The 15,047-nt window shown below is 38.5% G+C and overlaps 1 protein-coding gene and 2 non-coding genes across 3 annotated transcripts in view; all 3 read left to right on the top strand.

Moving 5' to 3' along the window:
- LOC103910934 (uncharacterized) overlaps nucleotides 1-15,047 on the top strand; it is a 492,719-nt gene that overhangs the window by 191,244 nt on the left and 286,428 nt on the right. The gene's annotated exons all lie outside the window — the stretch shown is intronic.
- trnae-uuc (transfer RNA glutamic acid (anticodon UUC)) lies at nucleotides 8,386-8,457 on the top strand. The gene has a single exon. It is a non-coding gene; the product is annotated as a tRNA-Glu (tRNA).
- On the top strand, nucleotides 8,546-8,632 carry trnay-gua (transfer RNA tyrosine (anticodon GUA)). Its single transcript is given in 2 exon segments — nucleotides 8,546-8,582; nucleotides 8,597-8,632. It is a non-coding gene; the product is annotated as a tRNA-Tyr (tRNA).

Below are 15,047 nucleotides of genomic sequence, written 5' to 3'. Positions count from 1 at the left end.
AATTCGTCTGGTTATTGTACTTGCTGACAGACTCACCGCATTTAAGACGTCTTTTTTATCGGGACACACCTCCTCCGCAACAGCATTCATACATTTTCTGACAAACTCTCCATCACTGAACGGCCTACCGCTGGTTGCAATAAGTTTAGCTACCTGAAAGCTAGCTCGAACGGCTGACTGATTCAACTGAGTTTGGCACACAAATGTACTCTGCTGAGCTGATAGTACACCTTTTAGCTTCAACACTTTGTCTGCTCTCATTTGGCCTTGCAAGCTTGCATACTTCTCTCTGTGGCGGGTTTCATAGTGTCGGCGCAGATTGTATTCTTTGAACACAGACACGGTTTCTGGACAGATGAGACAAACAGCCACTTCTTTGCACTGAACAAAAAAATAATCACTTGTCCACTTTTGATTAAATACCCTGCACTCTGAATCAACCTTTCTCTTTCCCAACCGTTTGGCCATTTTGCTGTCGCTTTAAGTTTTCCTGCTTGCTCATCACCTGATCGATCTCAACAAACCATTTTTGAACGTACCACACTCTATATTGGTAGGTGAACTTATTAAATCATTAGGCTACATTAATAACTAAGGGATTATTTTTAGTTTGAAAGCCAGTTTTTTTTATCAAATACAAACATGATATAAGTAAAGCATATATTAAAATAAAAAATTCAAAATATGTCTCAAGCATTATTCAAGGGCCGGACCAAACGTGAGGGCGGGCCGCATTCAGCCCGCGGGCCGTAGTTTGGGGACCCATGCTTTAATTAATGGAAATAAAATTATTGGTTAATTCTTGTTAACTCAGTGCATTAACATTAATGTTAACAAGCATAACTTTAAATTGTAATAATGCAATAGTAAATGTTAAACTATAATTAATAAAAGTTTAGAAGTATAGTTCATTATTAGTTCATGTTAGTACATAGATTAACTAAAGAAACCTTATTGCAAAATGTCACCAGAAAATAACAAAAAACTTCTTTCTTTTTTTTACAGTTTTAAGAGCTTTAAAAATAAATTATATATCTATTTATTATGGCATGTAATTAATGTTACTACTAATTAAATAGTTAGAAAATACTGTCAGAGGATGGGCAAAACACAAAGATAAAACATAATATGCGCATTGACACAAACGACCAAGTGCAAAAACATAAATTACAGCCATGTTCATTTATAATCATATGATATAAATCACGAGAGGGTAAATTTGGTTTAAAAAAAACTGAAGTTCATTGACTCATACACAACAGTAAAACAATGCTTTTGCACAACAGTAACACATTGCGGGTAGTAAAGTCTCTTACCTTTGACAGATGTTGTAAATCCGCTGAATAAAACAAAAGGAGCAGATCGCGGATGTGTTTATTTCACTCTCCGAGTCAGAATGAAAATGGCATCTTCAAATTTCCCGCTGGTGCAAAAACACGGAAGTGCACCACAAAGCACTAGTGGTCGAAAGTATGCGCGCATGCTCTCTGTCACACACGCACACACACGCAGAAATAGAGCGTTCTGTGTCAACATACTTTTTACCTTTGGGCTTTTTATAGAAAGTAGCAAGTCTTTACAAGTCAATAGGCGCAAGTGCAAGTGAAAGTCCGAGTCATTTATGTTCAAGTCCAAGTCGAGTTGCAAGTCTTTTTATATTTTGTCAAGTCGAGTCTGAAGTCATCAAATTCATGACTCGAGTCTGACTCGAGTCCAAGTCACATGACTCGAGTCCACACCTCTGGGGTGTACCAATGTTCCAGGCTGTGCCAATGGTCCAGGGAATCCCTATGGCCCAGGGTATTCCGATGATGCAAGGAGTGCAGATGGCCCAGGGTATCCCAATGGTGCAGGGGATGCCACTCAGACAGCCACCACTTCAGCCAACAATGTCCAGTACCAGCTCATAGCCTGCTGCATCACCGTCCACATCTGGAGCCATTCCCAAAAGACCGTACCGGAGAACTGTTCAAGCGAACACTTGTAAAAAGTGTGGGCAGTTCAAAACATATGCCACAGGCCATAGCCAACTCAGGGGCAGGGTGTACTGCCCACAGACTGAAACTTTAACTAAAGAAGAGTGGCTAGAGGAAATGAAAAGCACCAATCCAAAATAATGTGTTTGTTTGTTTGTGTATGTATATAGTGTAATAGTTCTTCAGTTTATTCAATTTCACTTGCTGTTAGTTTATATTTTTATTTCACATTTTCTTTAAATAGTGTATTTATTTTGTTGACATTTTATTTAACTTAAATTATTTATGTGTGTGTGTGTGTGTGTGTGTGTGTGTGTGTGTGTATAGTGTTTACAGTTTATAACCATAATAATTCAATTTATTCTACTTCACTTGTTTTTTTGCACACTTTACTTTTTAATAATTTATTTTGTTAACATTTTATTTAACTTATTTATTATTTATATATGTGTGTGTATTTATATAGTTTAGAACCATAATAGTTCTACAGTTTATTCTATTTCACTTGTTGTTGGTTTCTATTTTATTGCACATTTTATTTAAATAGTGTATTTATTTTGTTAACATTTTATTTAACTTTTATATTATTTATGTGTGTGTGTGTGTATAGTGTTTACAGTTTATAACCATAATAATTCAATTTATTCTATTTCACTTGTTGTTTTTTTGCACATTTTACTTTTTAATCATTTATTTTGTTAACATTTTATTTAACTTATTTATTATTTATATATGTGTGTGTATTTATATAGTTTAGAACCATAATAGTTCTACAGTTTATTCTATTTCACTTGTTGTTGGTTTCTATTTTATTGCGCATTTTATTTAAATAGTGTATTTATTTTGTTAACATTTTATTTAATTTATTATTTATATATATGTGTGTGTGTGTGTGTGTGTGTGTGTGTGTGTGTGTGTGTACAGAGTGTATAAAGTTTACAACCATAATAGTTCTTCAATTTATACTATTTCACTTGTGTGTTTCTATTTTATTTCACATTTTATAAAAATAATTTATTTTGTTATCATTTTATTTAACTGTTTATTATTTATGTGTATGTCTTTAGTTTATACAGTTTTTAACCATAATAGTTCTTCAATTACCTTGTTTGATTCTGTTTTATTGCACTTTTTATTTAAATAGTTTATTTATTTTTTTGACATTTTATTTAACTTATTTATTATTTATATGTGTGTGTATGTATAAAGTGTATACAGGTTACAACCATAATAGTTCAATTTATTCTATTTCACTTATTGTTTTGGTTTCTAAATTTATTTAACATTTTATTTAATTTGTTAATTTTGTATTTATTCTATTAATATTTAACATTTAGTTTTTAAGATTTTTTATTCCATGTTCATTACTGTTTTGTTGACCATTGTTAAATAAATATTGCATTAATAAATGTTCTTGACTTTTAAGTCCACATTGTGTCGGTTTCTGTTTGTATTTAACATTTTATTAACATTGTTTATTTATATTGTTAATACTGTATTATTAATAACTAATTTATTATTTTTACATTTTCTACTCTATATTCATTACTGTTCTGTTGACAATTGTTAGATAAATAATGCATATATAAATAACTGACTACTTGACTTTTAATTCCATATACACTATGCACACTATACACACACACACACACACACACACACACACATATATATATATATATATATATATATATATATATATATATATATATATATATGTGTGTGTGTGTGTGTGTACACTATATACTCTATGACATTTCTATAAATCATTTGTACATCAAAATACAGAACAATAATAACCATAAGCATAACAATGCTACAACAACTACTCAATTATGATACATTCAAGTTGGTATGGTTTATTTATCATGAAAGAATGTCAAAAAACACAAGAATAAAGTGCTTAGGCATATTTTATTTACCTTGGGGCATTACACATTCAAACAGTTAGTTTATTGAGTAATAATAAACCAATAACAATAAAGCATCTTTAGCTGGATTCGAACCCCGGTCTTGGTGAGCATCTGCAATAGAAATCAATATAACTCAAATTGCGTTGTTTTAACACAGAACAGTATCACTCTGCGTGACGTAAAGCAGGTGCAGGGAAGGCGTGTCCGGGAAGCTTAGAATTCGCCCTTTGTTTTCTTCTTTTTTTCTCCCTCTTCTTCCCTTTTTCTCTTTCTTTCTTCCCCCCTTTCTTCCCTTCTTCCCCTTCTTTGTTGGACGATTGTTCCCCAGCTTAACGCAGCACCTTAGACCGCTCGGCCAACCTGACATGCTTGACTGGTCTGAGCTGTCTCCTAGGAGCCAGACCGCAGCACCGTGACATGGAAGCTGGTGTTTCACAGTTTGCCCAGGTCCAGCAGTCTGCCTCGTTGGTGCCAATGACTGTAAAAAATATGGACGACGCGACAGCCCTTTTTCCCATTGAACGCCTTGAGGGCAAAACGCCTGCTTGACGGGCACAAACTGTCGCAAAAGACTGCTGAAATTGGAGCCAGACATGCGCAGAAGGATTGTCTGATGGAGCCAGAGGAGGAGCCGCGAAAATGAGCAGAGTCGAGCTTCCAATCAAACGCTTTATGTAAAATCAACTACGCCCCCCGAACTTCTCAGCATGCGTTTGCTGTCATATCAACACAAATGGATGTAATAACGTTAACAAATATGAGGGTTTTATATTTTCAATCGCGCCAGCTCCAGGCCGCAGCGCATAACTTACTCGCGGCGTCGCGGGCTGATTCCGGCTCACATGCGGCAGCACCGGCTCGCTCGGCCGCCGCATCTGGCTCGATTGACTCGGACTGGAATCGGGCAGTGAGTCCAGGCATCCGGAGTAGGTCCAGCAGAGGTAACATTAGTCAGTCTGAGCTCTAAGAGATAAGTCTCCGGCAGGCGAGAATCTAGCCGGAACTGTGTTTTGCTATCTGGGTGGCTAGGCGTGTATCAGCAATCTAATAAAGCCCGAAAAAAGCCCTGAACTTAGCGAATAAACAGTGTTCCACCAGGATCATGTATGTCAGAAACTATAGTTTACTGCTGAACTCATTTTGTCATGGTAAAATAACACAGAAATCGAATAATAACATTTCAGTCTACTTCAGTCTCCTGCCGAAGCTCAAACGCCGCGCTTTGAGAAACTGTCAATCACAGCTGTCAATCACGATGACACGCCCAGCATAAATTACTGCTAAAAACAAACTGTTTACAAAAATGAAGATCTGCACCTATTTCAGCACAATAACCAGTGCCTTAATCGACCAGAACTATCTTTCGGGACATTTTATTGCAAGTGTAATATTTTTTTTTATTTGGGCTCAAGTCTCCTTCATTAACACGGAGGAGGCGGGCTTTATGACTTGTACTGCAGCCAGCCCCCAGGGGGCGATCTAACGGCCGAAACCTTCACTCAAACGTAGGCTTGCGGCACACTTGGTTGGTGCAGTAGGCAGCGCGTCAGTCTCATAATCTGAAAGTCGTGAGTTCAAGCCTCACATGGGGCAGCGTGCTAGCTTCTGGCACATGGAGGCGCTTAGATGACTGGGTGGCATTTTTTATCCCCTTCCATATGGATCATGCTTCCCCAGGGCAAAAAAAGCTACAGCTCCTCTGGAGGCCTGGTGGCGTGAAGTTCCAAGAACATTTCCTGAGTCAGAAGCAGTGATGGTAAGATGCTCCCATTCCTATCACGTTGTCACTTGACGTTCGACGTGGATCTGTGAAATGTCATGAATTAACTTTGTGCGAGGATTTGACGAAAAGTCCTGCGAATCCCATTGCCTTAAAAATCAACGGCATCCCAGGACATTCCACTACATGGCATTCCAAGACAGTTCTTTTTATCCCCTTTCGGTGCACTTGCTTTAAAGCCCTCATGCATTGTTTTGTTCACATGCTTTTCCGAGCTTTTGTGGACAATACCTTGATCGCAAACACTTTAAAACCTACAGTCTAAAGAGCCCATTAAGGCTACCAGGGACACTGCTACGCTGCATAAACTTTAGCACAACGAGATTGATGCGGTGCTTTGTCAGTGTTACTGTATCACTCGGACATGGTGCCAGAGAGTTAACGACTTGAGCCTGAACGTGTTGCCAAAAATTAAGTTTGTGAGAAGTGTAATTCAACCCACACATCCAGGGGGAGACTGCAAACTGAAGGCAGCACCTTAGACCGCCCGGCCAACCTGACATGCTTGACTGGTCTGAGCTGTCTCCTAGAAGCCAGACCGCAGCACTGTGACATGAAAGCTGGTGTTTCACAGTTTGCCAAGGATCAGCAGTCTGCCTCGTTGGCGCAGTAGGCTGCGCGTCAGTCTCATAATCTGAAAGTCGTGAGTTCGATCCTCACATGGGGCAGTGTGCTAACTTTCGGCACATGGAAGCGCTTAGATGACTGGGTGGCATTTTTTATCCCCTTCCATATGGATCATGCTTCCCCAGGGCAAAAAAAGCTACAGCTCCTCTGGAGGCGTGAAGTTCCAAGAACATTTCCTGAGTCTGAAGCAATGATGGTAAGATGCTTCCATTCCTATCACGTTGTCGCTTGACGTTCGGCATGGATCTGTCAAATGTCATGAATTAACGTTGTGCGAGGTTTGACGAAAAGTCCTGCGAATCCCATTGCCTTAAAAACCAATGGCATCCCAGGACATTCCACTACATGGCATTCCAAGACTGTTCTTTTGATCCCCTTTCGGTTCACTTGCATTAAAGCCTTCGTCCATTGTTTTTTTTTCATATGCGTCTTCGAGTTTTTGTGGACAATACCTTGATCGCAAACGCCTTAAAACCTACAGTCTAAAGTGCCCATTAAGGCTGCCAAGGACACTGCTACGCTGCATGAACTTTGGCGCAAAGAGATTGATGCTGTGCTTTGTCAATGTTACTGTATCACTCTGACAAGGTGGCAGAGAGTTAAAGACTTGAGCCTGAACTCATAGCCAATGATCAGGTTTGTCTGAAATGGGATTTGAACCCACGCCTCCAGGTGAGACTAAGACCTGAACGCAGCACCTTAGACCACTCAGCCATCCTGACATGCTTGACTGGTCTGAGCTGTCTCCTAGGGGCCAGACCACAGCACTGTGACATGGAAGCTGGTGACACCGTGACATTGAAGCTGGTGTAAGACTGCCACCTGAACGCAGCACCTTAGACCGCTCGGCCATCCTGACATGCTTGACTGATTAGAGCTGTCTCCTATGAGCCAGTCTCATAATCTGAAGGTCGTGAGTTCGAGCCTCACATGGTGCAGCGTGCTAACTTTTGGTACATGGAAGCGCTTAGATGACTGGGTGGCATTTGGTAGAATTCTCACCTGCCACACGGGAGACCAGGGTCCGATTCCCGGCCAATGCAATTCCTGTTTTGTGTTACTACTCTTCCAGCTCTGGGTAACAGCCTTGCAGCAATCACACCCCACTAGGAGAGCACTATGAGCATATCAGCTTTGGTGGTTCAGTGGTAGAATTCTCGCCTGCCATGCGGGAGACAAGGGTCTGATTCCCGGCCAATGCAATTGATGTTTTGTGTGGCTCCACCTATTTGTGTTTTGTATGGCAATCCTTAAACCAACCTCACAGTTTCCTGCTGTGTTTTATCAACCTCCCAACCTACCCCAACTCTTAACCCAACCTCACAGTAACAAACCTCCATGTGGGTTTCATTGATTCAATGTCTCGTACATGGCACAGAATACAACCTATCGCAGTTTATTAAAATCACACCTACCCCAGCCCTAGGCCCAACCACACGGTAACCTGCTGTGTTTTATTCAATTTTACTCCTACCCCAACCCTAAACACAACCTCAGAGTAAGCAGTTTATATATTTTTTTATTTTTATGAATGTCTACTACAGCTACATCAATCGCAAACCCAGCCTACGTGAGGTATAAGTGCCTACCACTTAGAGGTCATCCAGCCGACTTGCAGTGTAATCTCCTCCACTTGTAGGTCTCTGAGCTGCAGCAACACCTAAGGGCTCTGACACACAGACACAAAAGAAACCATTGCTTTTAACCTACTCTTGGAGAGGAGAGAGTCTCCGACCCTGGATCTCAGGTCTTCTATGGAGGGACTGTCAGGAATCCTGTAAGAGCATCCCATCCACACAACCTCTTGCCATAAAAACAAAGCAGAATGTGTGGTGAAGGAACTCCGGGTTGACAGAGCCTTGTCCTTGCTTCAAGCAAAGTGCTAACAAGGTGCTGAACAGAGTGACGGTGGCACAAAGGTTAGCGCTTATGACTACGGATCAGAAGATTCTCGGTTACGGAAACCAAGAAACTGTGTATGAGAGAGTGCGTAAGTGTATGAGTGGCACTTGTGCAAGCGGAGCAGGGACGTGCCAGCGATCAGAATGAACTGGAGTTTGTGCCAAGACTGGGTTTCAAGAGTGGCAGTTCCCATATGGTCTAGCGGTTAGGATTCCTGGTTTTCACCCAGGCGGCCCGGGTTCGACTCCCGGTATGGGAAGGCTTGAGTGCTTTTGCTTCTGTCCCTTTTGGCCAGCGGTCGGACTGCAGCTACCTTATAGGATGTGGTTGTGGATCCTCCCCATAAGCCTTCGATAGCTCAGTTGGTAGAGCGGAGGACTGTAGGTGGGATGATGGCAATCCTTAGGTCGCTGGTTCGACTCCGGCTCGAAGGACATCTTTTGCACTCAGAGCCGCTTTCTTGCCTTCGCCAATTGAGTTAACCAATCCTCAAAGTTCAGCATGGAGGTGAAAAGGAAGTTCCCTGACCGGGAATTGAACCTGGGCCGCGGCGGTGAGAGCACCGAATCCTAACCACTAGACCACCAGGGAAGGTGTGTGTAAAGGTTGGCCTCAAGTCTAGCTGTGGGCCTCCACCCAGGTGTGCTGCAGCTGCTCTGACAAAAATAACTAACGTTTGCAACCTCCTCCTGGAGAAGAGAAAGTCTCAGAGCCTGGATCACAGTTCTTCTTGGGAGGGACTGTCACATGCTCGGTGTAAGAGCATCCTATCGACACCACAACTTGCCATGACAACAAAGCACAGCATGCGTTTTAGGAACTCCATGTTCACCGAGCCGTGTCCTCTTTCCAAGGACCATGCTAATGAGCACAGCTGATGCCGGAGTTGTTCGGTTCTACTCTGGAGTGAATCGAGTTTCTGGGGCCGCCAGCACAGAGCCTGTGGGGTGCTCTCCTGGGTTCAAAGGCTGCCCCAACTGCTCTAATGTCTTGGTCCCGTACATCCCTCAGGACTTCCAGAAGAAACCAGTACAGCCACTCTCCTGGGAAGATGGCAGTGACAGCTTGTAGACCAAAATGTTTGCTGTGAGGCTAAGGCGTTCTACTGCAGCACAGATACGCATACGAAAAGCAGACAATATTCAAAAACAAAGTGCCAACCTAAAACAAGATTGCAGTCAAAATGACCACCTCAGACAAGTGTGAGCAATGTTTCAGTCTCTGTTATATGTCGGCAAATATGCCACACAGTGCAGACTGGGCCAGTGGCGCATACTGTCACCTGTAAGTTGTGGTTATTCTTGGTTACACCGGCCAATCACGTTCTGAGTTGGAACCAAGATTTTTTTTAATTCTTGGTCATGCTGGCCAATCACGTCCCGAGCTGTAACCAAGATTCACCCTATTCTTTGTTACGGCAGCCAATCGTGTTCCGAGTTACAATGAACGCTATGGCCAATCAGAGCCCTTATACCATTCAAGATTTGTACTGTTATAACAGATTTCGTTGCAGATTAATTCGGACAACAATTGCAAACTAAGTATTTTTATAACAAGTTGGTTTAAATGAATAAGCATTACAGTAACGTTGAATAATACACTGTTAAAAATTGTCCCGTTAAAAAACAGTAAAATACTGCCAGCTGCAGTTGCCAGCAATGTACTGTTATTTTACAGTATGTTGCTGTAAAAATACATGGGCTACATTGATTTACACAATACTCAAGTGAACTCATTTTGCTCACTGAAAGCAACTGCCTCAACTTGGTCAACTGCTGAATGAGTTTATGAAGTAATGTGCTATATATGCTTAGAAGCATACTTATAATGATAACTTATTTTAGTTAATTAGAAAAGTTCGGTTTAACTCTAATGTCTTATTTTTCACAACAGCACACATACATGTAAATCTGGAATCACCAGAGAGATTCTGACTGCATCAGCAACTAAACAGCCGCTATCTTTAAATAGAGAAACATGCAGAATAACATCAGCAGTTCATTGTTCATCTTTAACTCATACACTGGCTCTACTCTCCTCCACAACGGTGACAGACAGAAGAAATTAGCTTCAGGTCTTACAGTAAAATACTGTTTTTTCCTTGATTTAACAGTAATCTACTGGCAGCTGTGGTTGCCACACTGTAAAAAATTGCTGTTAAAAAACGGTCAGATTCTACGGCAAAATAATGTTTTTTCACTAAAACAGTAATATTCTGTTAAAAACAGTGCTTTCTGAGTAACATTTTTGTTGTCGAGAAAGTAACCAACTGCAGAAAACTGTGAGCTAACAGAGTTCAGATTCGATGTTTTGAAGTCTGTGTTTGAAATCACGCTTTGTGTCCTTGTTCACTATTCCATACACTAGTTAACTAATATAGTACACCTGACAGAGTTAATGAACACTAATGAGTGAATTCAGACACTGATGAACACCTGCTGTCAATAATTACAATTACTGAAGAAAATAAACAAGAAACACAAACAGTGACTTGAGTTACAACATTAAATAAAATAAAATAAAATAAAACAGCTTCAGTCTCAGCAGAGGATCATTAAACAACTCCACAAACAACAGCAGACACACTTATTACTGACTGATTTGACGTCCATACAATTCTCATTGAGATCCAACAGAAATTAAGGTGTTTTTTGTGTCACCGTAATGGAGTGAGGGGCTGATTTAGTTGGGCTCTTCACCCTTGGCCACATTTAAGAAGACTTTTCAACTGCTGTAATGCAGAGTTTACAAAACGTTTGTACTATAGCAATAAAGTTGGGAAGTCAATAAATAGATAAATCTATTTGTCTGAAATTAGTTCTAATAAATGTTTTGTTATAAATCTGGATGAAGGGCCTCATGCAATAGATTTTATGCTTAGTTGCAGGTATTAATTTAATTAATGAGAAGTGGAAACAGAAAATATATCTCCGTAATTACCTAACAGTTAAGAAATAACATACAAAAACAGTTCAGTCATGACAAATACACACTCAGACCTCATGAATCTGACCTTGTATCTCAACAATGGTAACATCTCAAATGTTTCATGCTGCAATGCATGCTGGGAGTGGCACAGTACAAATATCCCAGCATGCATTGCTGTATAAATAAATGTTGTATAATGGTCTAACAGTTTTCTTTATTTGTGTTTTATTCTGCTGTTGTTTATGTTTAGACTTTCAGTTGCCTGTTTGTGAGTTAAACTGTTAATTTTGTTAGTTGTCACCATTATTGAGGTTCATATGCTGATTATTGATGTCTCTTTGAGTGCGATTTACACCATAGAGCAGTGTTATTGTCCAAGATATTCTTAAAAACTTCCAGAATTCATTGCCATATATAGACATATAATGTAAAACAATAGATTTAATATTGAACAGGAGCAGTAAATGATATTATACTAAATGAGAACAGACTCTGCCATTTAATAGCAACATGAACATCACCAGATCTTATTTAGGTTTTTGGCTGGTTTGCCTCAATAAAGGAGCTTTTTAAACAAAGTTCTTAACAATTGCAGCAGCCAAGATATATAAATGATAAAAATGACAGGGCTAAGAGCCCAACTAAAGCAAACTCTGTTCTCCATGATGGTGACGTAAAACTTTCACTTTTTCTCAAGAAGAACTTTAGTAAATGTTATACAAAAATACATGTATTAAGTAATAAGTGTAGCTGGTGATGATGTTTGTAGAGTTGTTTAATCATCCGCTGATCATTTAAATGATTTAATCATTTGTTGTTCTTCAGGTTATTTCATTATAAAGCTGTGACTAAAGTTTTGTATGTTCTGTTCTTGTTTTTTCCCTTCAGTATTACTTCATTTGTTCATTGTTAATCCTCAATTATCATTTAATTAGTCAGTTAATTAATGAATTTACTTCAGCTTTGCTACATATTTCTTGAACACTCAGTAGTGTGGACACTTCAATAAAAACTGAAGTATTTGCTCTGGGGTTTAAAGGGTTAAAGGTGTGAGAGGTAAAAACACAGTGTAAAAATGTATTTTAACAGTAATATACTGTTAATTTACACAACGGAAGTAGACTGTAAAAAACAGTATATTGCTGGCAACCACAGCTGCCAGTAGATTACTGTTAAATCAAGGAAAAAACAGTATTTTACTGTAAAACCTGAAGCTAATTTCTTCTGTATGTCACCGTTGTGGAGGAGAGTAGAGCCAGTGTATGAGTTAAAGATGAACAATGAACTGCTGATGTTATTCTGCATGTTTCTCTATTTAAAGATAGCAGCTGTTTAGTGGCTGATGCAGGCAGAATCTCTCTGGTGATTCCAGATTTACATGTATGTGTGCTGTTGTGAAAAATAAGACATTAGAGTTAAACCGAACTTTTCTAATTAACTAAAATAAGTTATCATTATAAGTATGCTTCTAAGCATATATAGCACATTACTTCATAAACTCATTCAGCAGTTGACCAAGTTGAGGCAGATGCTTTCAGTGAGCAAAATGAGTTCACTTGAGTATTGTGTAAATCAATGTAGTCCATGTATTTTTACAGCAACATACTGTAAAATAACAGTACATTGCTGGCAACTGCAGCTGCCAGTATTTTACTGTTTTTTAACGGGACAATTTTTAACAGTGTAATTGTTCCTGATATATATATATATATATATATATATATATATATATATATATATATATATATATATATATATATATATATATATATATATATATATATGTATAAAATCATTAATTACTGCTTTGTAATAAACCCAAAGATGTTAGTAACACATCAGTTATAATGTTGAGTTAGTGGTAAGTCAGTTTACAAATGTAGCGTGTTGAAGTAGTGCACATTTTACAACAATGTTCCTAATTCCCTCAACTAATGCTTTGCTAGAGATAAATCATGTTAGTAAAAAGTCTACAAACATGAATGACATGCCTGTTGAAGAATGTGAGCTGTTCAGTATTTGCTGCATTAAGTAACATTACTATTTGTATAAGTTTCCGTTAACAAAAATGTAGTATTACTGAATAAATGCTGTTTATTTAGTTATGTTATCTAGTCAGTGAACAAATACATTATTGTATTTGTCCATAAACATTGGCTAATAACATCAAGCTGTTAATATAAGGAGATACAATAGAACATGACTAAGTTAACGTTAACAAAGTTTATGCTAAACAAACTCGTTCACCATCATTTTTTAACTTATGCATTAATATGTTTAGTTAACATTAACAAAGATTAATTATTGCTTAACAGATATCCTGTTCATAATTAATTCAAGTTAACTAATGTATGAACTAACATTTATATGCGAAACGAAATATACTAAATAAATATTTGTCACGTTTGTAATGAAATATACATACACTGAGTTACTACATTTTCTAACAGTGGAGAATAAATATGATGCTCCAGTTCAAAGAGACAGTAGCTTTTGTCTGGAAACTAACTGAAGATTAATGGGTTGCCGAGAATGTATCCCAGTCTGTTTGCAGACCTACTGTACACCTGGCCATCATCTTCAGACAAAAAGCCTGACTTTAATAATACATCAATGTATATTTTCCACAATACACTGGCCTTGCGTTGCCCTTTACAACTGTACAGTACTGATGGCCGACAGCTAATGTTAGTTTATCGAGAGAATTCAAAAATATCACTGACTAGACAGAGTTTAATACTAGCAGTCGTAACATATTTAGATGGGAAATATGTATGGTAATACACAAGTTATTATACAGTTTCAGTTAACCTACCTTGAAGAAGACCTGCTGCTCGCCATAGCTCGCTCCTGTCACAGAAGGCAAGGCAGTCCATTCCAACCGCGCAAAAATGTAATGGGCGTGGCCAATCTGTCCTGACCTCAATCAAGATGACTAATAGAATAAGGTGTTTCAGAAGATCCCGCCCACTGAGCTGCAGTTTTCAACTCGCAAAACTTTTCAACTCAAAAGCAAAAATTTTAGATTCGCAAAAAATGAAACAAAACCGAAAGCAAAATAAATGAGCACACAATGCATTAATCTGGTGGTAACCGCATAACATGGCAATAGTTTAGTTTTTGCAGTGTGAATTTTTTTAAATAAATGTTTTTTTATTATTTTAAATCTTTAATTTTTTAATTGCATTCTACCTAGTTTTGGTCAAACTTCATATGTTTGTTTGAGTAATAAAGACACAAATTTAACCCTGGCATTCAAGGGTTCAAAACTTTTCAACTCACAAACAAAATCTTTCAACCTGCAAGCAAAGATTCTAGATGTGCAATAAAAGACAGCAGAAAAGAGAGCAAAATTAATGAGTATGCAATGAAAATTGTGGTAACTGCATGATAGGACAAGTGTTTATTTTTGCAATCCAAAATATTTTATTATCATTGACATAAGTTTTTTAAATAAACGTGTTTTTTTTTTGTTTGAAATCTTTAATTCTTTAATTACAACATACTTAATTTTACTTTAAAACTAAATATTTTTGATTGAACAATAAAGAAACAAATCTAACTCCATACATTTCCACTGTTGGGCTAGTGCGAGCCAGGGCTTTTATCGGGCCGGGCTGAGCCAATAGTCCGAGAGCTTGAGCAGTGAGGCTGAAATTATGTCGCGTTTCCACTGTCAGGCCAATGACTCGCAGTGCAGAATGCAAACCTATTAAATGCATTAAATGATGTATACGCATAGGCCTATGTATATTTATTCATTATATTAGTTTACTCGCTGGCCGACTGCTGGCATCGTGCATCGAGTGGTCTCGCCACTAACAGAGGGATGACCGAGCGCACCAGCCATAATATAAAACAAGAAGAAGGTAGTTTTGCTTTCGCTCACCCAAAAATGCTCTGTTTGCACGATTTGATTAA

This window comes from Danio rerio, chromosome 4, assembly GCF_052040795.2.
Source record: "Danio rerio strain M-AB ecotype USA chromosome 4, GRCz13ab, whole genome shotgun sequence".
NCBI classification, from domain to species: Eukaryota; Metazoa; Chordata; class Actinopteri; order Cypriniformes; family Danionidae; genus Danio; species Danio rerio.
This window is presented reverse-complemented; position numbering and strand designations above follow the sequence as displayed.